The 24,721-nt window shown below is 41.1% G+C and overlaps 2 protein-coding genes and 1 pseudogene across 2 annotated transcripts in view; 1 reads left to right on the forward strand and 2 right to left on the reverse strand.

Annotated features, from left to right (window-relative positions):
* The window catches only part of LOC149580713 (uncharacterized), a 124,278-nt gene that overhangs the window by 32,600 nt on the left and 66,957 nt on the right, over positions 1 to 24,721 (forward strand). The gene's annotated exons all lie outside the window — the stretch shown is intronic.
* Positions 1 to 24,721, reverse strand: part of LOC149580714 (MLO-like protein 1) — a 155,423-nt gene that overhangs the window by 31,241 nt on the left and 99,461 nt on the right. The window lies entirely within an intron of this gene.
* LOC149580715 (B3 domain-containing protein Os11g0156000-like) lies at positions 6,443 to 9,818 on the reverse strand (annotated as a pseudogene).

A 24,721-nucleotide genomic window follows, 5' to 3' on the forward strand; every position in this document is an offset into this window, starting at 1 on the left:
AGAATTTTCTATGATGATTCGATTAGATGCTGATTGCTATGCTCTATGATCATTGATGAATCATTATTTGATTAATAGAATTGTTTACTGCATAGGGTAAGAAGTTTAACACATGTATAACATGACTCAATGTAGAACAGGTACTTTATTCATGTATGCACTTGCAGATTACAATTTGATTACAATGACTACAATGATCTATCGATGATTCCAAAAGTCCATCTCGGATGTGTACATATACCTTTCCGAAGGGGTGACTCAAGCGTCACGCGCCCGTTCGGATACTATTCTATCCGTTGGCTACATTATACATTTACCGACAACATCATCCCCCCCCCCCAAAAGAAAGGTCGTCTCCGGACGACAATTACAAAATATCTGAGACAATTTAACAACAAAATACATTAACTGACTAACTACAACAAGATAGATTTGTTTTTGTCACATCACTTTCACATTCGTTTTGTGCCTGCACCAAACTAGTCTTCAACCCACATTGCATCTGTAGCCTCTGCTAACACAATACTGTCTCGTTACCTGACCTTGATAGCCACCCCTACCGCTTTCTCTGTTTCCAACTCCTGGTTACACTGAGCCAAGTGTCGCCGTACTGCCTTCAACTGGATGATCGTCTCCTCTCGAGCTCTCTATGCATCCACCAAGACGGCCTGACACCCAAACACCTACTTTGAGTGCCACCTCAGACACATAAACACTCATGCTTACAGCAGCAGCTCTAGGTCTCATCAACTGGTCACATTTCCCATGATTGATATCCGCAACGACTGGGGGTCTAGGGGGGGTCTTGGGGCAGCGCCCCTCGCCGCCAAGACCAAATTAGCACTCTGAAACTCACACAAAAATGCATGGAACACACTATTTCTGTCATTTTCTTCCAATTCCACACTCTTTCTAGCAACTGCTTATATCTACCCTTCCCTTTGGCATCATGCATTACTCATTTTGAACTATTTCAATCTATCGTCGTTTTTTTTTGTTTTTTTTGTTTTTGCTCTTCCACTTCCTCTTTCCTACAGACTTGCTTTGTGAATCGGCTACAACAATTTCTCTTCCTTTCCTGACACCCTTCGTACGACTCTAATACTTCTGTTCACTACATTTCTCTTTTCCAAATCGATATTTTGTTGTCCCTTCGTTACTGGATATTCTGAGTATTAAATGATAGAGGGAATGATCTCAGATGAATACCTTCTTTTCCTTGTGGCTTTATTTTGGTCACGACTCAGCGTTTTAGCTTCTTGAGACTGTATGGTCTTTTTCACTTTCTACTTGTCCCCCAATCTGTACGAACAGGCCGTATGGTCTTTGTTGCTCTGCTTAATCCCTTACTTATGTCAAGGGCCGTACAAACATCAATGGTTCTTTGTGTTTCGACTTGCCTTAGGACCATACGGTCTTCCTCTAATTCCACCGTACGATATGGTCTAGTACAGTTTCATTTATAAAACACAAAAGCCTCAAGACCGTACGGTCATCTAGGGGCTGTACGATCATGTAAAACTCTATTTTATTTTCAGCACAAGTTCTTTTGGTGCCGTATGGTTGTCCAATAAGGCCGTATGGTTATGCAAACTACTTCCCAATTCCCTTCAAGGCCGTACGGTTCTCCTCTAGTATTTTCAAGTCATCCAATTAGCCGTACAGTCTTTATTATAGTCTAAGCCTTGAGTCCGTATGGTCATAAAGGAATGCCGTACGGTCATCAAAGACTCCTTTTCCATTCTTTGTAAACTCACTTTATTATTGTTTTCTCCCTTTATTATTATTTTGCTATTTTGCTCCGTTTTTCTTCATACCTTTTCTTCTGATGATGTCTTTTATGGTCGTGCTAGAGGCTTTTGTTTCCCCCATTTAATATTCAAAATTCCAATATGTTTTATTCTTCATGTTTCATTATTTTATCACTTCATACTTTTACAGTTTATCACTTGATATTTTAAACTATATTCGACTTTAATATTATACATATATACACTATTTACAGACATTTTTTCTTCGTTCAATTATTTGTCCGCGGAGAATCCTTCCATTCCCTGTATATTTTCAGCTTTGATCCATTTACGGCATTTGGAATCTCTTTTCCGTCCAGTGTCCATAATTTAATTGCTCCGTTATTCCAACTTCCCGTATCTTGTATGGTCCAACCCATTTGACTTTAAATTTTTCCAGCCTGATTTCATTTTGTCCATTATACTTCAGTACTAACTGATCGGGCCAAATGTTTACCGCATAGGGTAAGAAGTTTAACACATGTATAACACGACTCAATGCAGAACAAGTACTTTATTCATGTATGCACTTGCAGATTACAATTCGATTACAATGATTACAATGATGTATCGATGATTCCAAAAGTCCATCTCGGACGTGTACATATACCTTTCCAAAGGGGTGACTCAAGCGTCATGCGCCCGTTTGGATACTATTCTACCCGTTGGCTACATTATACATTTACTGACAACAAAAATTGATGATTTTAAAGTATGTTGTGATGAATGTAGAATTGATGAATATATTTGAAAATTCATATATATATATATATATATATATATATATATATAAGCATCTTGGTATATTTGGACTATCTCGAGTTAGAGCCTCTATGTTGCTCTCCATACTTGGCTCTCTGGTAGTGGCCCAATCTTGGCGCATCTTTGAATTCTCTACTCTAGGCCACTTGCACTCCTCAAAACAGACTAAAAAGACAACTGAGCACCCTACTCTCATGAAGGATATGATGTGCTCCAACTCCTTTACTACTGAATCCAATGCATGTATCTGCGTAGAGATCACCACTTGGCGAGCCCGAGTCAGTATATCAGCAAGAAATGTCTCAACATGCTCTCCCATTGATGTCTCTGGCCCCACTGTAGGCTGATGGATACCCATAGCCGTCTTCACTACTTCTACCATCTGCTCAGTAGTGCTATGCGTGGAAAAATGTGGTATCTCATTGATCTGCGTCAGGTGACTCTCCTCAACCTGTGTCTACGTGCCTACAAGATCTCCTTCCAGGGCTACTTCTGGCACAGGTGTGAGAATGCTTGACGCTCGTGGTGCTGGTGTGCAGTTAAACCTCGTACTCAAGTATGTACTCAACTTCTGAGATTTACTTGCTCTGCTCGACTCCTCAGCTACTAGCATTGCTAAAAATGTTGCATCTACTGTAACCACCATGTCCAAGCCCACTACATCCAAGTGAACACGGGGTGTCCTCAAACCCTCACTTGTTTCTACCTATATTGGTATCTCCAAGCATGTATAAGTATTAGGACAAGGAGTCATGTCCTTGATGGGAGTGACTCCACCGTGGAGTCACATCCCACCGGGTACATGGCTCCTAGTCACACCCTTTCAACAACAATAATGTCAAACATGATTTGCATAAGACTTTCAACTGATAGTTGGTCAAAGTAGAAATAAGTTAGTCGGTAGTTTATTATTATTATTGTACAATAATTAATTTTAGTAATTTATCAAATTAATTTTTATGTTATATATATACATACACATGAATATATATAATAATTTAATTTATTGTACAATAAGAATAAGAGTATATTTATGAAGAATCATAGTTATTTATTACACATATATCTCTATATATTATCAATAAAAACGTTATCCGATTGAACTATAACACTAATACTCCTTCTTAGTTTAGAAGGATAAACACTTAGATAGCTATTACATCATTGATAATATTAGAAAAGACACATTTTAAAGGATATCTTTGGTCAGAAGACCTCCACCATTTTGATATCACATTTGATATCACGAGTTTTGGCCTTTCAGAATATCACCACATGATATTCACCAAACACTCTGAGTAATGGCCTGTAAAATATCAACAAATGATATTCACGAAGTAGTCAAAATTATATCTATACAAACAACTCATAGAGAGTCAATTGAATGACATATAACACGTAGTTGTTGATTTACAAGGTATAATCCATCATGATCTGTTTCAAAATTTATAGAGAATGTATATCATGATTGAAGTTATTGTAAGATCATCACCTTCCAATAACTTCTACAAATACAAGTGATAATCGTTTGGAAGTCGTCACTTTCTTATGATGTACAAAGGGGGTAGGCCTATACATGCATGAAGTCACCACAGATACTATCATGTGGTGTTTTCATGACATCCACCATGAACCATATTAGACACTAAGGTTTTCACCTCAAACTTATCTCTCATAGAAAAGAATTTATTACGAGGGATTTCACTTGGAACTTCTTCTTCACAAAGAAACACTAACATTTTGACCTCCTTGTCAAAGTGTCAAAATTCCCTTTGAATCTGATATTAACTTTTATGCTCCTTGGTCAAATTTACCTTTGATTAAGTGTTGAATGTTAGACTCCCTCAGGTTAAATGAAGCATATCCTCTATCTCCTCCCTCTCTTTGTCCAAGGTTGCCTCTAATGAACCGTCATGCTCCCTCTTGATATAGAAGGATACTCAATAATCTCAATCATCCAATGATTTTTGCTTCAAGAGCCTCACTTTATCTAGTAGATAATCAAATAACTTATTTTGGAGATATTGTCATAAGATTCAGTCCTGCACGATATCTGGTAGCATGCCTAATGTACCAATCTTTTTTTTCTGCAAGAACATCTCTAGAAAGGAAGGACAAGACCAAGGCAAATAGCTTTTTATAGTACATATATAAATGCAAATACAAGAGAGGCTACAGTGAGTAGACAAATGTAATACAGTAATACTTAAGAGTAATAAATACTAATACAAATTACAAATTGCTCCAATGAGGTCCATACGTATCAAATCAGAAAATACCTCCACATAAGCATTTGTCAAACTATGGGAATGGAACATTGGTTATTATTCCCCCCCACAATGTAAAATCCCCACTCTAATGTCACACTTAATCCTTTCTTTGTATAGATTTATTAAGTGGTTTCAGACAGTAGGGATATTGTGTAGTTTGATTGCTCCCATATTCAGGTTTGTAGAGCTACCCTTGTGTTATGGACTCATTTGATGGTATTATAAACATTGAATATGTTACTCAGCCTCATCATATCCTACATCTCTTAGAATCCCAATATCCCATAAGTTTATTAACCAAGTTACTTCTTGAAGCATATCCAAACTTCACTATTTATACCAACAAGAACTGATGGGCTCCACATAAATCTTGGTCTCATAAATAAGAAACATAGCTGCAGTTTTTTAGTGGTGGGATCTTTGTATTAAACTTATGCATAGCTAACCCACATATATATTCTCTTATCACTTCCGTCCACCCTACCTATTTTCCCGTGCCAATAGAGACTGATTTAATTTAGAGATTCTGGATAACATATACTTCTTCCACAAACAGTTTGAAGTCACACTTCTGTTCTCAGTTGATGTGGAATGCTGGTGAAGCATGCTACAATGAAAATGACCATCCTGGACTTGTTCCTTCATACAGATGCAAGTAGCAGCTAGTACTCTATCAAGTCTGAAATCTCAGCGATCTCTATCTGGCTTTTGTAATATTTTCACCTTCACTAATTTCTTCAAAATTTATTACTATCTTTAATGCAAGCTCTAATCTACACTTAGTTGCATAAATCTGTTTAAGAAGAAATCAGTCAAATTTGCTTCTTTAGCATAAACACAACTCAAATTCCATTTTAAGCAGCAAGTTCAAATCATAGCTGAGTAATTAGCATCAGTAATACAGGGAAGTGAATGACTGCAGCTAAGAAGATCATATTGACTACAATCAGTATAGAGACAGGTTCTATCTTCTATTTTGAGTTTTACAAGCAGACCCAGACCCTCATAAATCAACCTCATTTTTGTTCCTCCTCTGGATTTGGTGATTGTACTGTCAGATCCCTCCTTCCATCACTACTGATAAGTCCATCTTATGAGTGCATAAAATACCCTCAACTCTTATCTTTCACAGTGAGTTTTGTATCAATGCCAACTCCTACTGAGCATCATATATGTGTAATAATTAAAGGTTTCTAGAATGTTTGATCTCAATTTGGTCTACTGCCAAGTGCAACTCACATGCCTCAATGCCTTTTGGTTATAGAGAATTTAAGCTGCCCAGCACAAATGCATGGGATTTGTATATTAAGAACCAATAAACAGTTTTGATGTGGAGCTGCCCCATTTCTGATCAAAATATTATTTTTGGAGCTTTGATTTTCATGAACAATGGCTATGATATGTGATGGTTAGGTATTATCTGTTCATAATTGGTATGGCTGATAAATATTATTTTGTATTATGCATATTTTTCCAACTTCTCAAGGTTGTGGTTTACTTCCTCATAATCTTGAATGTCTTTCGCGCTTTGACATTATGCATATTGTTCTCAACGTCGTTAATCAAAGTGTGTTCACTCGACATGAACTACTAACTCGACATGAACTACTAAAGGCTTCCTCACTGGTCCTTTGACGTTTGCTTTCTCCAATGGAGGAAATTTAAGATAAGAGGAGGATCGTCTAATGTTTACTCCAAAAAGCATAATGTTTTGAGGAGGAGGTTGAGGTGACGAGGAAGCTAATTCTTCTCCTTCCATGTCATAAATGTCCACCATCAAATGGTTTCTGGAATATGGAACAGTTTTCATTAATGGGTTGAAGAGCACATGATTATATTGAGAGGGGGGGTGTATCAATATAATAATAATTTTGTCAATTTAAAACTTTAATCTGAACAATTGCTTTAATAACTTCAAATAATGAAATTAACAATTATGCACTTGAACACAATAACACAAGGATTTACGTGGAAACCCAATGCGGGAGAAAATCATGACAATAAATGCTTTTATATAAACCTTGTTCTTTTACAATGTAGTTTGTAGGCTCCAACCTACTAGAGGCTATGACCTCTATGTTTATGAGCACCGACTCACTAGAAGCTTCAACTCCCATACTTTGTAGGCACCGACCTACTGAAAGCACCAACTCCCCACAGCTTGTCTTTGCGAGCACCAACCCACTGCAAACAGACTTTATCCACCTTGATTATGTTGCTATCGTCAACTGATGATGGAAACCTTTTATTACATTCCTTTTTATTAAACTCCTCCCCTTTCTTGAAGTCAGTCTTTAATTAATTTTTATATCATTCTTTTATGCTTTGATAAATTCTTCAAAAACTGACTTCATACTCTTTTCTGCACTCATATATAAATCAGATTGGAAATCTGATTATCTATATATATTTATATTGCTTTACTCCTTTTACTCGTCCATGTATTCATTCACTGTGTATTCTTTTCTCACACTTCCAGTTTTATTACCACACCCCGTTCATATATTATTCGTCTTCCATTTCTATATATTTTTAACATCTTCCCTTTTGTATCTCTTAAATATCTTTTCATAAAGAGTCGTAGCTTTTCAATACTCAAAGGTTGTGTCTTTCCTTAATAAAATTTACTTTTAAGTTTTTAACTAATCATATAATATGATTTATATTTTAATCACATCTTAATGATATTTCTTTCATATTCTATCCTTCTATCTTCGTATAGTCCTCATTATAGCCATATAATCATTTTAAACTCTTCTCTGCGTATGTGAATCTTTTAAACTACAGATCGATACAAATTTATTGCCTATTACTACCGTAAACCTCCAATAGATGACTCAGCAGGATTTTGTCTTTGTCTGCAATACATATCGTTTCCTAATACTTAATGCATATGCTTGATGAGTAACTATCGGTTTGTATTTCAATTAACACCTTTGATATCTGCTAGTCTTCACCGCTGATCTTAATAATCTTTTAACATTCCATGTTACACACTCCTTAGTTGCCTCTCTGTTTGTACTTCTATTGTGACTTTGAAAGGCGCATCACTAGAAGATCCATTTTCTAAACTTCCGATGGAAAATATATCTGGTTTATGAATTTGACCATTCGTCTTTCTTGCATTACATAACGTTGGCACATAGATACTCTGTTTAACGCATGTCATGTTTGCTTTGATATATAGAAGTTTTCCGTCAACTTTTAATCAACTTTGTCTCCGATTCCTTTTTTTTAATCGTACCAACTCTTGGGTGCTAATGCATTTCTTAATATGCAGACCTGCGTCTTACATGGTTCTTCTACTTGTCGCTCTTCAGATTATCGCTAGTTCTTCCTTTTTATTGAGATTATACAGTTTTGGATTCAACTTGTACACATTGTCTTTGCCATCGTTATCAGTAAAGCTTCAACGTATATAACATTTCTCTTTGCCAACGTTTGTTGCTAACTTGTTTGATATTTGACGTATGTTGCATCACCGCACATCTCACACTGCTTCCATCGTATCAGAATTCATGGACTTTGTTGCAGACGTGTATTTACTATACATTGTCACGGTCAACTTCATTACCATTTGGCACTATAGATGTTGCCTATAACACCGTTCAAGTCAAGGTAAACTTTTTGCTTCTTGCTGTCATAGTGTCTATAGTACTTTTCCATTCGAACATCATGTGTATTGGGCTTCTTTGACTGCCAGCGATAATATCCTTCATAAGTCGTAACTTCTGAATCGCATAATATAAAGACCATTCCTTATATTAGCTCTTAATTATTTCCTTGACCAGCGAGTCGATTATCTCATAATCTATTGGGGCTCCTTTTTCAATTTTCTCTCATCACTGCTATTACTTAGTAAATCTGTTCATTCCAATAGTAATCACTGAGATGAATTGTCTGAATGATTTTTTTTTCTCTGTTCAAACTTTGCTTGCAAGAGATAGAAATTTGCATCTGTATTGAAGTCTTCTGCATTAGTTACTTTATAGTTAATAACGTCCAGGTATTTCTGCATTTTCACGTCTTATATATATGTTTGAAACCTCATGTCTTTATCAATGTAGCACTCATCATGCTTAGTTCACCAGGTCTGGTCTTAATCATTCAACGGGGACTTGTGTGGCTTGTGTTTAGTCTTGTTGTGGCTTTCACGGTGACTTGTCTGATAAACATTGTAATACATCTGCAACATCACTTCTTTCAGATTCATGATTACTTCATATCTGCCAGCAAATATTACTACTGTTTGTTCATTCTTTTATTTTAGTTGCCAACTGTCATTATTTATATGTATCTTCCATTTCCTTTGACCTTGATGATGCTATGTGTCTTGGTCATTTTTGACATCAATGACAATGTTTACATAATGGGTACCATAAGCACTTAAATCATGAGGTGTGCACTTAGACAATGTGGATGGTCTATGATCTGCCGCGGATGAGATGAACACTGGTGCCCACTGTCCAATGAATTGCTCAGTGAATGAGAAACAAATAGTCGAACTAGGTTCACGAGTCTCATTAGGGCATTGCAAGGACACCGGTGGAATCTGATGCACAACTTTCCATACCTGCCAGTGCTATGCTTGAAGGTCACGGTATCCCCATCTTGAAGGAGGTCATGCTATACATTAAGGTTTGTCTTAATGTACCCGCGCCATCCCTTAGGCAGCACGTAGCTCTGTCTACTATTCCAGTATGAGTACCTGAACCTCCATTGCTGTCTTTCTTGGACTATTGAAGCTCTTCGTTGTAGGTGTGCTTTCGGAGCATGTTCACGATCTCAGACTATGAGTGGCGGCTTAGCAAAATGGTCTCCTACATTTCACTGCCCTCTGCAGAAGTGAAGTTTGCTATGGCAGTGCATCCTCAAACTTCAGGGCAGCGATAACGTAGCCCTTGGTGGCTTCCTCTTCATGGTAGAATGTGTCCAGCCATACCTGCCAGTGCAAAATCTCACAAGTCCCTGGTAAATTATGCTGCTCTGAGACCATGTAAAGGATATCAGATTTATCTATGAATGAGAAAACTTTTTCTTTTATTTATATTCCTTATGATTATAAATTCATCTCTAAGATCTTTGACTGAAAAATCTTACACAGGTATGTCAATATATATATATATATATAACAGACAAAATAGTATTTAATCTGAATGCAAATATATTTTATTGCCAAACTCTGCACTATACACTGATTGAAGACTTTGATGGTTTATGTGTTCACAATTGTATATCTGTAGGTCGAGGCAAAGCATTTATAATTATTTGGATGGGGAGTCACGTCCCATTGGTTACGTGGCTCCCAGTCACACCCTTTTAACAGCAATAATGTCAAACATGATTTGCATAAGACTTTCAGCTAATAATTGGTCAAAGCAGACATAGTCGGTAATTTATTATTATTATTGTACAATAATTGAATTTTAGTAATTTATCAAATTTATTGTTATGTTATATGTATATATATTATAATTTAATTTATTTTACAATAATAATAATATATATGTGAAGAATTGTAGTAATATATTACACATATATATCTATATATTTTCAATAAAAACTATATCTGACTGAACTATAACATTAACACATGGGATTTTTTTTTGAGATCAATCTCTCATTCATGCGCCAATGACCTAAGGTTCTTGATAATAGGACTTGGCTAATCGTTAGAGAAACCTATGCAACTAGTGGGAAAACACCAATAGATTCCTCCATTAGATTTTGTAGGATCATCTCTTGCATTGTCCATAGTCTCAATATTGGCCACACCAAAGATAATTCAACTGAATTCTCACATTGTTTTTGTGGTTGTCATTTGAAAATAGGATAAAACATATCAACTTTCATCATCTCAAAATAGGGTATCAAGTTCCAACGTTATTCTTCACACAGAAATAAAGTAGATACATCAATGCTAGCAAAATATTGAATGGCTCATTTTGTAATATCAGTCAGGGGCATCAATATGTTCCCAAGGAATGGAGTAGAGAATAGAATTGTGATGTTCTGTTTCGGGTGTACGCCAGAATAACGGTAGCTGCCAGTAGTAGTACAGTTGTTTCTTGGAGGCCGTACGATTTCTACTTGGAGGTCGTACGATTGCTTCTGGAGACTATACGGTTTCTACTTGGAGGCTGTACGATCGCTTCTGGAGGTCGTATGGTTTCTACTTGAAGGTTGTACGATTTGTTTTGTTACGCTACGGGGCATGCAGGAATCACACGGTGAATGCAAAATGAGTTACAAACAAGATGCCAAAACATGTATTTGCCAAATAATTAATGCCAGAGCAAGGAAACCCAAAGATATATAACTATATATATAAATGATAACAAAGATGGTGCGCGGATTTGCCAAATTTGAGCAAGTAATGTAGAACGGAATAGGGTGAGGGTTGAATCCCACCGAAACCGGAAAATCAAATAGGAAAGGTATTTTACTTCCCAAATGGTGAACAACAGAGAATCCCAATAGGAATTCGTAGTACAAAGAAAATAATCCAGAATGCATACCTGCGACTACTTACATGTGCTTAAATATCCATTGGGAAAACCTTCCGAGGGTGTACAAAGATAGCCAATGGTCATACTTATCTACGGAAACAATTAAATTAAAAATGGGTCTGAGATATATTAAATCAATCGGCCCATTAACAAGGTTTAATTAAATACATTTATTTTATGACCGGGACATTACAAGAACTTGACTTACGCAAAATCCAAGCTTCTTCATTGAAGCTCATTGTCGTCGGTAGAAACTGTAGCCGACAGGGTGTTGTCATCGGTAAAGATTTTGTAGCCGACAGGTAGATTAGGATTGTTTTGTAGCCGACGGATCCCTTCGAGAAGGTTCGGCGGAAAGTATTTATACCCCGTCTGGGATCATTGTAAATCATCTGAAAAAGCATAATGTAATGTTCTGGCATACGCGAATAATCTAAGGAGTTCTGTTGTCGTGTTCATTATCTGTGTGCATTTATCAATTAATCTATGCAGTAAACATTTGGCGCCGTTGCCCTATGAACCTGGAAGGTGGGAGGAATGAAAATTAATGCCAAATCAGCTTGATAAGGATCAAAATAAGGTCAAGGGAAAAGATGGAATCCGTATTGCGCAAGAAAATTTAATTCTGGCACAACAAGCCGAACACCGAAGGAGATTCTAGAAGATTGCTGACGGATATAGAAGCGCGGAAGAATTGTTGGAGGAGACTCGACAGCGGGTGGAGTTGGTGGAAGAAGCAAGGGAGGAGTTTTTGAATTTGTATTCGCCGAGGGAAGGGATCTCCGCAGGTGCTTCTTACACAGGAGGCTTCCTCGTCGAGCAGTAGCGGAAACACCAATAATGCAAGTGCCACGTTGGGAGGATACAGGAATAATAGCAGAGGGCAAAACAACAATAACAATGGCAATCAAAGTCGAATCCAGTATGATGCAAACGGACAACTGATCATTCAATGCCGAGCATGTAATTTGTGGGGTCATTTTGCACGGGATTGTACAATGGAAAACACACCGAAATTATTATGTAGATGGTGTGGACCCGACGATCATGAAGATGCCAAGTGTCCAAAATCTGGAGTAAATTTGATCACTGTTGGGACGGACGAAGAGGAGCTTTTGACAATTACACGGAGGCAAGCAAAGGTGTATCCGGACCTGGCGAAAGAAAAGAAGAAATTGGGGGAAGCGCGAGCGAAAATTGAAAAGGCATCCCAGGCGAAGACATCTCAGTTGAAAGACATCATCGGCACCTCGGCAAGGAACTCCGCAGAACAAAACATTGTACGACAGATTTTACAAACGGAGGTACCGATCAAGATAAGTGACCACCTTCTCACAATGCCCTAGTTACGGACAGCCATTCTGAATTATACACCATTTTTGAAAGCAACGGAGGACACAGGAAGGGACAGCAGTGAAGCGACGGCAACAGACCCAATGCTTCTGGCACTCACAACGGGAAGGCATCCGGCAGTCGTTGAGATGGGGATTTTGGGAAATGTTCTGACAGACACAATTGTCGATGGAGGGTTTGGCGTGAATTTGTTACTAGAGGATACCTGGAAGAAGTTGGGAAAGTCGACGTTGTGGCCACCTACATTCTAGTTGCTCACAGCAGATCAGCACGGGATCAAATCGTTGGGAACCTTGAGGGCGCAATCGGTAACTATTGGAATACAACCATTTTTATTGGACTTCGTGGTCATTCCATTGAAAAGAAAAGGATATGATGTTATTCTAGGACGTAATTGGTTTGTGCAAGCAAAGTAAAACATGATTGGAAATGTAATACCCTATCAATGGAGCGCGAAGGCAAAAGACTCATAATTGACCAGCACACACAAATGGTAGGTTAGGAGGTAGCATCGTCAGATTCAGAAGGTGAAGACGAAAGTGACGACGAAGAAAAGAGGAGAATGGAACCAGACGAATGAGTATTGACACTAGGAGGATCGAATGACGAAAACCTAGACTCGATGAATGGCCTTCTCCATTGGCAGATAGAAGACTACGAATTGTTTCCGAGTTGTAATATGTTAAGGGTCGATGAAGGTGAGAAAACAGAGGAAAATAAATGTCCGAAGGAATACAGAGAAGCGAAAGAAGGAAAGGCGATTGCGGCTGAAGTTGAGGGGAAGAACATACAGTCCAAAGCTAGAAAAATGAAAGATTCCATTGTGCGATACATGGTGAACGGACCACATAGAAAGAAAAGAATACACCGCACTATAAAATTAGTTGAAGGGTGCCAATAGCAAAGAAATAATCTGGATGAGCGACGACCGCAGGCACAATGGGCCACAGAGGTGACACAGAATAGATGCAAAGCATGGTGTGATAAGCACCTAGAACTGAACAGGTTTCAGCGAGGGCAGTTGATACTGAAGTACGACGATCATAATGAAATCAAACTGAGAAAGTTTTAAGGTTAGATGGGTTGGACCATACCAGATCGGGGAGGTTGGCGACAATGGAGCAATAAAATTGTGGACCTTGGATGGGCAAGAGGTGTCTAAGGCAGTGAATGGGTCGAAGTTGAAGATGTACCATGCCAGAAAGACTTCGTCATCGTCGAATGGCCAAGTCCGAACGACTCCCATGTCATCGAATGGCGAAGTCTAGAGGGAAAATTGAGGTTGTTGTATTCTTGTTTTAAAAAAAAAAGAAGAAGTCTACTTGTAGATAGGGGTCCCGCGGACAGGGTGTCGCACGGGCTATGTCTCCGCGGGGAGTCCTGCGGGTGTTTTTTCTGCGGCCTTAGTTTTTCTTTCCCGACGGCTAAACACTTTCTCCCGTGGATTATAGCCTTTCTCTCCTGCAGATTATAGCTTTTCTCCTCCATGGATGTTTTCAGTGGATATTTTATGTCCTTTTGCAGACTGGCTCCTGTCCATATCTTCTTGCCGTGCCTTAAGGATTTGGTGGTTGTTTTCCCACACCTACTTCTCTTTCGTGGGTGTATGCTCTCGCACGGATAACCTAGTTTCTTCGCGCGTGGTCTTTCTTCTCCCGTAGGTGTCTTCTTTTTTGCGAACACTACTGTTCTTTCGCGGGTAGGTGACTGTTGGTGCCTCTATTTTGCTTCCGCGGACACATTTTCTAATCTTCTGCGGATTGTCTTGGATTCCTGCGGATGTCTTAGATTGTCTTTCCGCAGATTGCTCTCAATTGCCATGCCTTCTTAAGCTCTTCCGCGGCTAACCTTCTTTGTGTGTTGACCTTGTTCTTCCGCGGACGGTCTCGGCAAAGGTGTTTATGATTTCGGCAAGGGTGTTTTATTCTTCCGTGGAATGCATTCTTGTGGCTATTAGTAAATTGTTGCAATGAGGCGTCTTGGCAGGAATGAAGGCAGAAGGAAGCAGTCAGAAGTGGAGGTTTTCTTTAAAAAAAGAAGAAAAAAACGTCGACAGATTCAAATTGTTTGGAATGAGTAACGGATGATGCCAAAGGGAAGGGGAAGCATCAGTGGTTGCTAGAAAGAGTGTGGAATTGGAAGAAAATCACAAAAATGGTTTGTTCCATGCGGTTATCAGTCGTAGGAAGTGTGACCAGTTGATGAGACCTGGAGCTGCTGCAGGCATGGAGTGTCTGTGTGCCAGAGGCACTTGGAGTAGGTGTTGGACGTGAGACTGTCTTGGTGGATGCATAGAGAGCTCGGGAGGAGTTGATCATCCAGTTGAAGGCAATTCAGTGACACTTGACTCAGGGTACCCAGCAGTTGAAAGTAGAGAAAGCGGCACGGGTGGCTATCAAGGTTAGCTTGATTAAGGAGACAGTATGGTGTTCACAGAGGCTGCAGATGCAATACATTCTGGAGACTAGTTAGTGTATTCTGTTTTGTTAATCTGTCTTGGATATTTTTTAATTGTCGTCCGGAGACGACTCTTTCTTTTGGGGGGGATAATGTCGTTGGTAGAAATTGTAGCCGACAGGGTGTTGTCATCGGTAAAGATTTTGTAGCCGACGGGTAGATTAGGATTGTTTTGTAGCTGACGGACCCCTTCGGGAAGGTTCAGCAGAAAGTATTTATAACTCGTCTAGGATCATTGTAAATCATCTGAAAAAGCATAATGTAATATTTTGGCATACATGAATAATCTAAGGAGTTCTGCTGTCGTGTTCATTATTTGTGTGCATTTATTAATTAATCTATGTGGTAAACACTCATCATGTATACTTTCCAATTTTTTTGAGTATCACCATTATAGCATTTCTCATATTTGACAATGACTCTGCAAAACAAAGTTATAGAATTTAAAACCCGAGACTTAATCCAACGCAATGTGAAACACTTGTTTTTTCTCTTTTTTAAAACTTGAGCAGGGATTTGAGGGCAGCACCACTTCTAACAAGGTTCAGGGTCAATACTCACAATGTTTGATCAAGGGGCCACAACCTCACCACCAAGCCCAAATTAATGCCTTCCAAACCACAACTCCTCCATTGCACATGCATTTTTTTCTTTCAAATGTTGATGTTAATGACTCAAATTAACACCTTCCAAACCACAACTCCTTAAGGTCGTGTATTACATCAATCTGTTTAATTGAATCTGATCATATTTTATTATAGTGATAAATGATGTTATACTGTGAGTCTTGTTCTACTCTTGCCCTCTGGTTGGGTGAAATCTTGGACTGCATATCTTTGGGGAAGCAAGCTAGCAATTGAATACTTGTCCACTTGAATCATTAATACAGAGTTATGGGAGGTATAATGTGTACTAGCCAAGCTTTTGACAAAACATGATCCTATATGAATAATGATGCCATCAGGATGTGGGCATCCAATAAGGGGTCTTTATGATACATTTAGTCTCATGGTGACATTGACTACACAGAGATCTGTTCTTGTACTTTAGAACCTTGGCCAAGGTGGTGTTAGCCGACTGATTGTCATTGGTATTTTTGTAGCCGACGGAGTGATTGTCGTCGGTGTTTCTGTAGCTGACGGGTAAATAGTTTGTAGTGGACATAATATTTGTGGCTGATGGACTCCTTCGAGAAGGTTCGACAGATAGTATTTATATCCCATCTGGGATCATTGTAAATCATCATTCATCTTATCTTATGAAGCATAATATAATATTCTGGGATATGCGAATAATCTAAAGAGTTCTGTTGTTCATTGTCTATGGGCGTTTCTCAATTAACCTATGCGGTAAACATTTGGCACCGTTGCCTTATGAACTTGGAAGGTGGGAGGAATGAAGATTAATGCCAAATCAGCTTAACAAGGATCGAAATAAGGCCAAGGGAAAAGATGGAATCCGTACTAAACAAGAACATTTAATTCTGGCGCAGCAGGCAGACTACCGAAGGAGATTCCAGCAGATTGTTGATGGAAACAGGAGTGCAGAGGCATTGTTGGAGGAAACTCGACAACGGGTGGAATTGGTGGAAGAAGCACGAGAGGAGTTTTTGAATTTGTGTTCGCCGAGGGAAGAGAATCCAGACGGAAGAGCATCGACTCGCACGGCTCGAAGTGCTGACGGAGCAAGAGCGTGGAGTGATCTCTTTGTCCGGGATACACTTCCGCGGAAGACAACTTCAGAAGATCCTTTTTCTTCACCAAGGTTCGTAGCTGTTGAGACTGCCGGTGTTGGAGTGCAGACCGCCGGTGTGAAAGAGATTGCCGGTGTGGGAGTGCAGTCCGTGGTGTGGGAGTGTAGACCACCGGTGTGGGAGTGAAGAGTGCCAGTGTTGCAGGCTCGAGCAACGCCTGTTTAGAAAAACCAATTGTGATGGCAAGGCCAAAAGAGAAACTACCAAAGTTCGATGGCGATGGTACAGCCGATCCCATTCGACATTGCAAAACATGTGAAATGATCTGGAGGGCAAATGGGATAACTAATGAAGACGATTGGATGAGGCAATTTCCGGCAACCCTACGAGGTGTGGCAATTGACTGGTTTACCAGTATAGATCCGCAGAAGTTGGACAGTTGGAATAACATTAAAAAAGAGTTTTTGGTCGAATTTCAACTGTTGCATGACGATAATGAAATTGTAGCAGAGATCTTCAATACCAAGCAAGGAAAGAACGGAACTGTCCGCATTTATGCTAGAAAATTAAAAGATTTGATAAACAAAATGGAGAATAAGCCAGCGGATGGACTTCAGAAAATGTGGTTCGTGGAAGGTCTACGCCCTAACCTAAGAAAGAAAATGAAAATTGTGTCGTCGTCTTCATACACGAAAGCCTATAACAGAGCATTGAATCTCGAAAGTGAGCACAAGACAAAGAAGAAGAAGACTAGTTCCTCTGATTCTGATGACAACGAGCCTTCCGACGAAGATAGCAGCGATGATGAAGGCAGTAGCAAGAAGGTCCGCGCCCTATAGAAGGACATGATCCGCATAATGGAGTTTAAAAACATGCAAAAGGAGCCAAAAGGCAGTGAGCTGTGGTGCACGAAGTGTAAGACCGACGGTCATACTAAAGGATCCTGTCCAAAGAATCAATTCTGCGACATTTGTCAAATCATGGGCCATTCGACAAAGGAGTGCCCCTTTAACATGAAGACAAGAGGATCTTCGTAGGTGCTTCTTACGCAGGAGGCTTCCTCGTCGGGCAGTAACGGGAACAATAATAGTGCAGGTGCCACATTCGATAGATACAGGAATAATAGACGTGGACAGAACAACAATAATAATGCAAACAATAACAACAACAATACGAGCAGAAGCCGAAACCAGTATGATGCAAATGGACGACCGATTGTTCAGTGCCGCACATGTAACTTGTGGGGGCATTTTGTGCGGGAGTGTCCAACGACGAATACACCTCAATTATTGTGTCGATGGTGCGGACCCGGCAATCATGATGACTCCAAGTGTCCAAAATCCGGAGTGAACTTAATCACTGTCGGGACAGATGAGGAAAAAGTTCTGGCAATTACGCGGAAACAAGCAAAAGAATACCCAGACCCCGCTGAAGAAAAGAGGAAATTTGCCGAAGCACGGGCAGAGGTTGAAAAAGTATCCCAAGTGGCAACACCTCAGGACACCACCGGCACTTCAACAAGGAATTCTGTGGAACAAAACATAGTACGACAAATTTTGCAGACGGAGGTACCAATAAAGATAAATGATTTGCTTCTCACCATGCCTCAACTCCTATCTGCTCTCTCAAATATTATGCTTGTTCCCAAGTCATCGAGAGAACCAAGTCGATGGAAGGAAAAGTCACCGGGAGAACCAAGTCGAGGGAAGGAAAAAGAGATTGTTGAAGGCAGAGAAGATCAGATGTTGTTGGTGCTGAGATCCGGACGACACCCTGCAGTCGTCGAGATGGGGATCCTCGGACATGTTCTCACGGACACAATAGTTGACAGAGGGTCCAGCGTAAATGTATTGTCGGAAGAAACTTGGAGGAAGCTTGGACAGCCGACATTATGGCCTCCGAGATTTCAGCTGCTGACAGCCGATCAACATGGCATTAAACCGCTGGGTATTCTCATGGCACAACTGGTAACCATTGGCACGCAGCCATTCCTAATGGATTTCGTGGTGATTCCATTGAAGAGAAAAGGATACGACGCCATCTTGGGCCGTGGGTGGCTTATCGAAGCAAGAGCCCGACACGACTGGAAGAAGAACACTTTATCACTGGAAAGTAAAGGCCGTCGATTTGTCATTGATTTGCATACCCAAATGGTAGGGGAAGAGGCCCTCTCATTAGATTCTGAGAAAGAGGGGGAGGAAGGCAGACAACGGATGGAACCGGATTAGGAGGGAGTCTTGCGATTGGAGGGGGGATCAACGGATGACGACTTGGATTTGGTCAACGGTCTCTACCACTGGCAAATGGAGGACTATGAATTATTTCACAGCTGCAATGTTTTGTCGATTAAGGAAGGCTCAAGAGCGAACGAATATCCAAAGGAGTTTATTGAAGTAAAGGAGGGGGAGTCACTGTTGGATGTTACATCTGCCCATGCATTCAGTAAGGGGGAGACAATCAAGTATAATGAAGCTATGCTGCAAACAATGAATTTGGGGGACGAGGTAGAGCTGAAGAACATACTAGTAGGAGATAACTGGGATCCAATACTCAAAGCCGCGACATTCAAGATATTTTTGGAATACAAGGATGTGTTTGCATGGACATACAAGGACCTCAAGGGAGTACGGCCGGAATTGTGCATGCATCGCATCTTGCTGATGGAAGGAGCTGTACCTGTACGGAAGTGACCCTACAGGATGAACAAGAACTATGTGGCATGGGTTACAGAGGAAATCAACCGGATGTTGGAAGGTAGCATTATCTTCAAGGTGCAGACCAGCGAATGGGTGTCGCCGATAGTCATCTCACTAAAGAAGGATACTACTCAGATCCGGATATGCGTCGATGTCTGAATGCAGTCACAATCAAGGATCCCTTCCCGATTCCATTCACAGACAACATTTTGGAGGTCGCCGGACATGAAATTTACTCTTTTATGGATGGGTTCTCCGGATACAATCAAATCACTATAGCGGAGGAGGACAAATTGAAGACAACCTTTGTTGTCGAAGATGGAGTTAATGCATACAATCGGATGCCATTTGGGTTGTGTAATGCGTCGGCCACATTCCAGCGGATTATATTGCATATCTTTGACAAGATGTCCGTGGGAAACTTCAAAGCCTTCCTGGATGATTGGTCAGTATTCAGCACAAACGATAGACACCTGGCAGCACTTGATGAGTGCATGGAAAGATGTCGCAGAGTGCGGCTAGCGTTGAATCCCAAGAAGTGCAGATTCATGGTTCCGCACAGAAGACTGCTCGAACACATTGTCTGTAAGGAAGGATTAAAGATGGACCTCGACAAGGTGAGTCATTCTTGAAATGCAACCATCCACTAATGTGACGGAGGTAAAGTCTTTTCTTGGGCATATAGGTTATTACAGGAGATTTATTAAAAATTATTCCAAGGTGTCATACCCACTAGACAGGTTAATCTGCAAGGAGGAATCATTTAGATGAGACAAAGACTAGGACGAGGCATTTGTAGGGCTGAAGGTACGACTGGCTATGGCACCCATCTTGGTGTATCCGGACTGGAATAAAGAGTTTCATGTTCATGTGGATGCCTCCAACTATGCGATCGGCACGACCTTGGCACAGATAGGTAACCATGAACTGGATCATCCGATATACTTTGCCAGCCAGTTGTTATTAAAGGCCGAGTAGAACTACAGCACAATGGAAAGAGAAGCGTTGGGAATGGTCTATGTTGTGCAAAAATTCCATCATTATGTGCTTGCTACGCTGTTTGTGTTCTATGTTGATCACCAAGCCCTATTGTACATGATTAATAAACCTGTCATCCAAGGGAGGATCAGCAGATGGCTACTCCTGTTGCAGGAATTTACTTTCAAGATCATTGTCCGGCTGGGAAAGAAACATGTCAGCACCGACCACCTGTCGCGGATCAAAACAGGGGAACCAGCGGAGGGTGTGAATGACGACTTTCCTGACGTGCAGCTGTTTCAAATTGAAGTACTGTCGGAATGGTACAGGAGTATCGGCGAGTACCTATCAACAGGACAATTTCCCATTGGGATGCCACCAAGTGAAAGGCGCAAGTTGATAACCAGGAGCCGTACCTTTCAATTGATCAACGGATTATTGTATAAAATGGTGCTGGATCATATTCTTCGGCGGTGTGTGTTAGAAGAAGCGGTACCGCAGGTGTTAAAAGAAGCACATGAGGGTCCCGCAGGAGGACACATGGGACCCGACACCATTGCGCGGAAGATATTGCTTGTAGGTCTCTGGTGGCCGACGGTGTACAATGACGCGTGGGAATGGGTCGTCAGATGTGACACTTGCTAATGCGCCGGGAAGCCGTTGAAACGAGACTTCATGCCACTTAACCCCTCCCATGCGTAGGAACTTTTTGAGCAGTGGGGATTAGATTTTATTGGACCACTGAGGGTGAGCAAGACTTGATAGTGCCGGTACATTATCGTTGCAACAAAGTACTTGACCAAGTGGGCGGAGGCACGTGCATTACCAAATAACTCGGCCGTTAGCACTGTGAAATTTATTTATGAACTGATCATTACCAGGTATGGAATTCCGTTGCAATTAACAAGTGATAGGGGAGGTCATTTTGTTAATCATGTCATTCGACTGCTCACCACTCAGTTCAAGATTAATCATTCGCTATCGAGTCCGTACTATCTAATAGCAAACGGACAGGCCGAGGCTACCAGTAAAATCTTGGTATCCATCATCTATAAATCCTGCGCGGTTGAAGGTGCTAACTGAGAGGAAAACTTACCTGCCACTCTTTGGGCTTACTGCACGGCATACAAGGTGACGACAGGGCACACACCATTCTAGTTAATGTTTGGACAGGAAACGGTAGTACCAGCGGAATTCATGATTCCGAGCCTGTGAATAGCATTGGAAAACAAGCTGGATGACATGGAAAGCTTACGGGAGCGACTAAATAGTTTGAATAAGTTGGAGGAGAAGCGATTGTTGGTGCAGTGGGTGACGGAAGTAACACAGAGCAGACGCAAGGTCTGGCATGATAAGCATCTGAAACGTAGCAGATTCCAACCGGGACAGTTAGTATTGAAATATGACGGTCGCAATGAAATAAAACTAGGGAAGTTCAAGGTGCGATGGGTCGGACCATACCAGATCTGAGAAGTTGGTGACAATGGAGCAATCAAACTATTGACCTTGGATGGACAGGAGGTGCCTCAAGCAGTTAACGGATCCAAATTGAAAATATACTGAGCTAGAAAGGTGTCGTCGATGTCGCCGTCGCCCAATACTCGCATGAGTCCTCCGTCATTGTCGTTGTTAAATGACTGTGATGCGTCGACGAGAAATTGAGGTGCCTCTGTTTTGTTTATATATATATATATATATATATATATAAAATTTGAAAAAAAAAAAATTTGATTTTTTTTTGAAAGAAATAAAAAAAGAAAAGAAAAAAGAAAAAAAAAAGGCCGCAGGCAACTCTCAGTGGGAGATTGTTTCACGGGCACATGTCCGCAGGGAACTCTCTGCGGGAGATTGTTCTGCGGGAGATGCCCCGTGAGCACATGACTGTGGGAGATCGTTCCGCGGATAACTCTCCATGGGAGAAGTTAAGAAGATTGTTCTGCGGGTATGTCAAGGCGAATATGTGAAGAAAATCTGGTGAAAGCAGACATCAGTTGTAAGATTCAGCCACATCGTCTTCAGTTTCATTCAGCAACATCTATTCCTTGGAGAGGTCATGCAAGCAGATTCAGATATGTTCCATAGTCTTCACTCAGCTGCAGAATACCATGCTGCCGAAAGGACTTAACAAAATAGAAGCAACTCTATGAGCTCCCCACTTTCCTTTGAGCTAGCAGAGGATGTTGTAGCATTTGTTAAACGGCTTGATGAATAGTTGTCTTTCCTGGGGCTATGGCTGGTTCACCTTAAGACTGTGTTGAATGCGATGACCATTTCACATCAAATAGTAGGACAAGCACAATAAGCATACCAGCAAGATCATGGGTGCCAACACCGAGTGACCGGTGTCACTTCCACAGGATAGTAATTTCTATTGATGAGTTGTTTAAGTCTGCAGTCACCTCCTATTGCCTTGAATAAAGGATAAGGGTTCGTCTATCATTGTTGGAGTGATGGGCTTCTCCACGTATATGTGTAGCAACTCATTCTCAGGCAACTGTTGCCCCGTGTGTGTAATCGCCTCCCGCGGGCTGGGTTTTGCCGCAGTTTTCCCCCAGTTACGAGCAGGTTTCTTCGAGTGCGAGTGCTTTTGCATTTCCTTGTTTATCTTCTAGGTCGTCTTCATCTTGCTTTTGAGAAAGGCTTCTCATTTCTTCAGCGCGGGGAGGATATTTACACAGTCCGTGCATGCTTGGTAACTTGGAGCTGTTTGATGCGATTGCATGATGGAGGGTTTGAATATTAGAACACATCGAACTTTGGACAAGCCGACTATGCTTGAACCTGAGAAAAATCGACTACCACTGTGATCTTCGATTCTTAGAGTTCTGTGTCTCATTGCCAAGGGAGAAATTTCTGAGGGACATCTTGGTTGGTTGTGTATTGTTTTTCATTGCAAGATTCCCCCGAGGTTAACCGCTGCTTTATTTCTCCGCGGAAAAGTGTACTCTAATCGGTTATGACATTTTCTTTTACCTCTTCCGTGGGGTGGGGTTTTTCTTGTAACGGATAGTGGAAACTTATATAAAGGAATAGAAGTCGTTTTCGCATGGAATCGGCAGGCAAACGGAAGCAGTGGAAGAGTCAGTTGGCGGCAAATATGGAAAAGAATTCAAGGGTGTTGGCATCTGGGATTCGTATTGCAGGGCCATCGAGTTCCAGTAGCAAGAAGCAAAAGGTCAGGGAGGAACTCACGTATCTCACCATCCAGTTTGAGGGTCTTTATGGGAGTGAATGCCGAAGGTGGTGGCAGGAGACCTCGGAGGCAGACCAGATTAAGTAGATTCTGATACGGGCACAGGTACATTGGGCCATCCAGCTTCCCATCTTCTCCATCCGATTGTTTGAATCAGTATTGCGCACCATGATAAAGACATATAGCTTGCGGAGCTGCGGAGCAGAACAAGTACATTCATGTACAAGAAGTAGCAAATGACGATGTCTTTTAAACCTAGGGATTTCACCAGGGTTTTTGGCATCTCTGGCCCCGATGGTAAGAAAGTGGAGATCAAGAACCACAAACTCTCACGAGAACGGAATGAGCATTGGATAGATCTAGTATGGCGGGATCTTACACCTGTGGAGAGGGACGCAGCGGTTCAGGGGTCAAAGTGCAGAGGGCTACACAGGGACCTTATTCAAGAAGGTCACTGGTGGTGCATCATGGATGTCATCAAGAGCAAGTTGATAGGTGCCACTCGAGCTTTAGATATAGCATTGCTACAGGTTGTGTTTATGAATGGCATCATGCAGGGGATGGTATATGATTGGCCTTCAGTTCTCACCGACAGGATGGAGGAATTCACGACCCTTCAACACCAAACATTTTTTATGCCGCATCATGCCATTGGGTTGTTCTTGGAGGCTGCAGCTAGCCAGATACCACTGGATGATTTTGAGGCTCCTCCGAGGGGCAAGTTGGAAGATGGGGAACCTCCCATATTCTATTGGCACCATTTGGATACACGTGGAACAGCAGCAGACCAGAAGAGAGTACTTCGAGGACTGGACACTTCCGAAGAGACAGATAGTGAATGAGAGGACACTTCGGGGACTGACGGGGCTAAGTCCATGGAAGAGGAGGAGAGCACTTCGGTGGAAGTTGGCGGTGAGGCCGCGGGTAGTGGGTCCACATTCTTTATCCCTCCTCAGTTGCCAACTTCGGTGCACTTGACTACCTGCACGATAGTCATTCCCTCGTTTGGCCAGCGCCATG

The sequence above is a fragment of the Cupressus sempervirens genome, chromosome 1 (assembly GCF_028749045.1).
Source record: "Cupressus sempervirens isolate cs-2001-9-10 chromosome 1, ASM2874904v1, whole genome shotgun sequence".
NCBI lineage: Eukaryota > Viridiplantae > Streptophyta > Pinopsida > Cupressales > Cupressaceae > Cupressus > Cupressus sempervirens.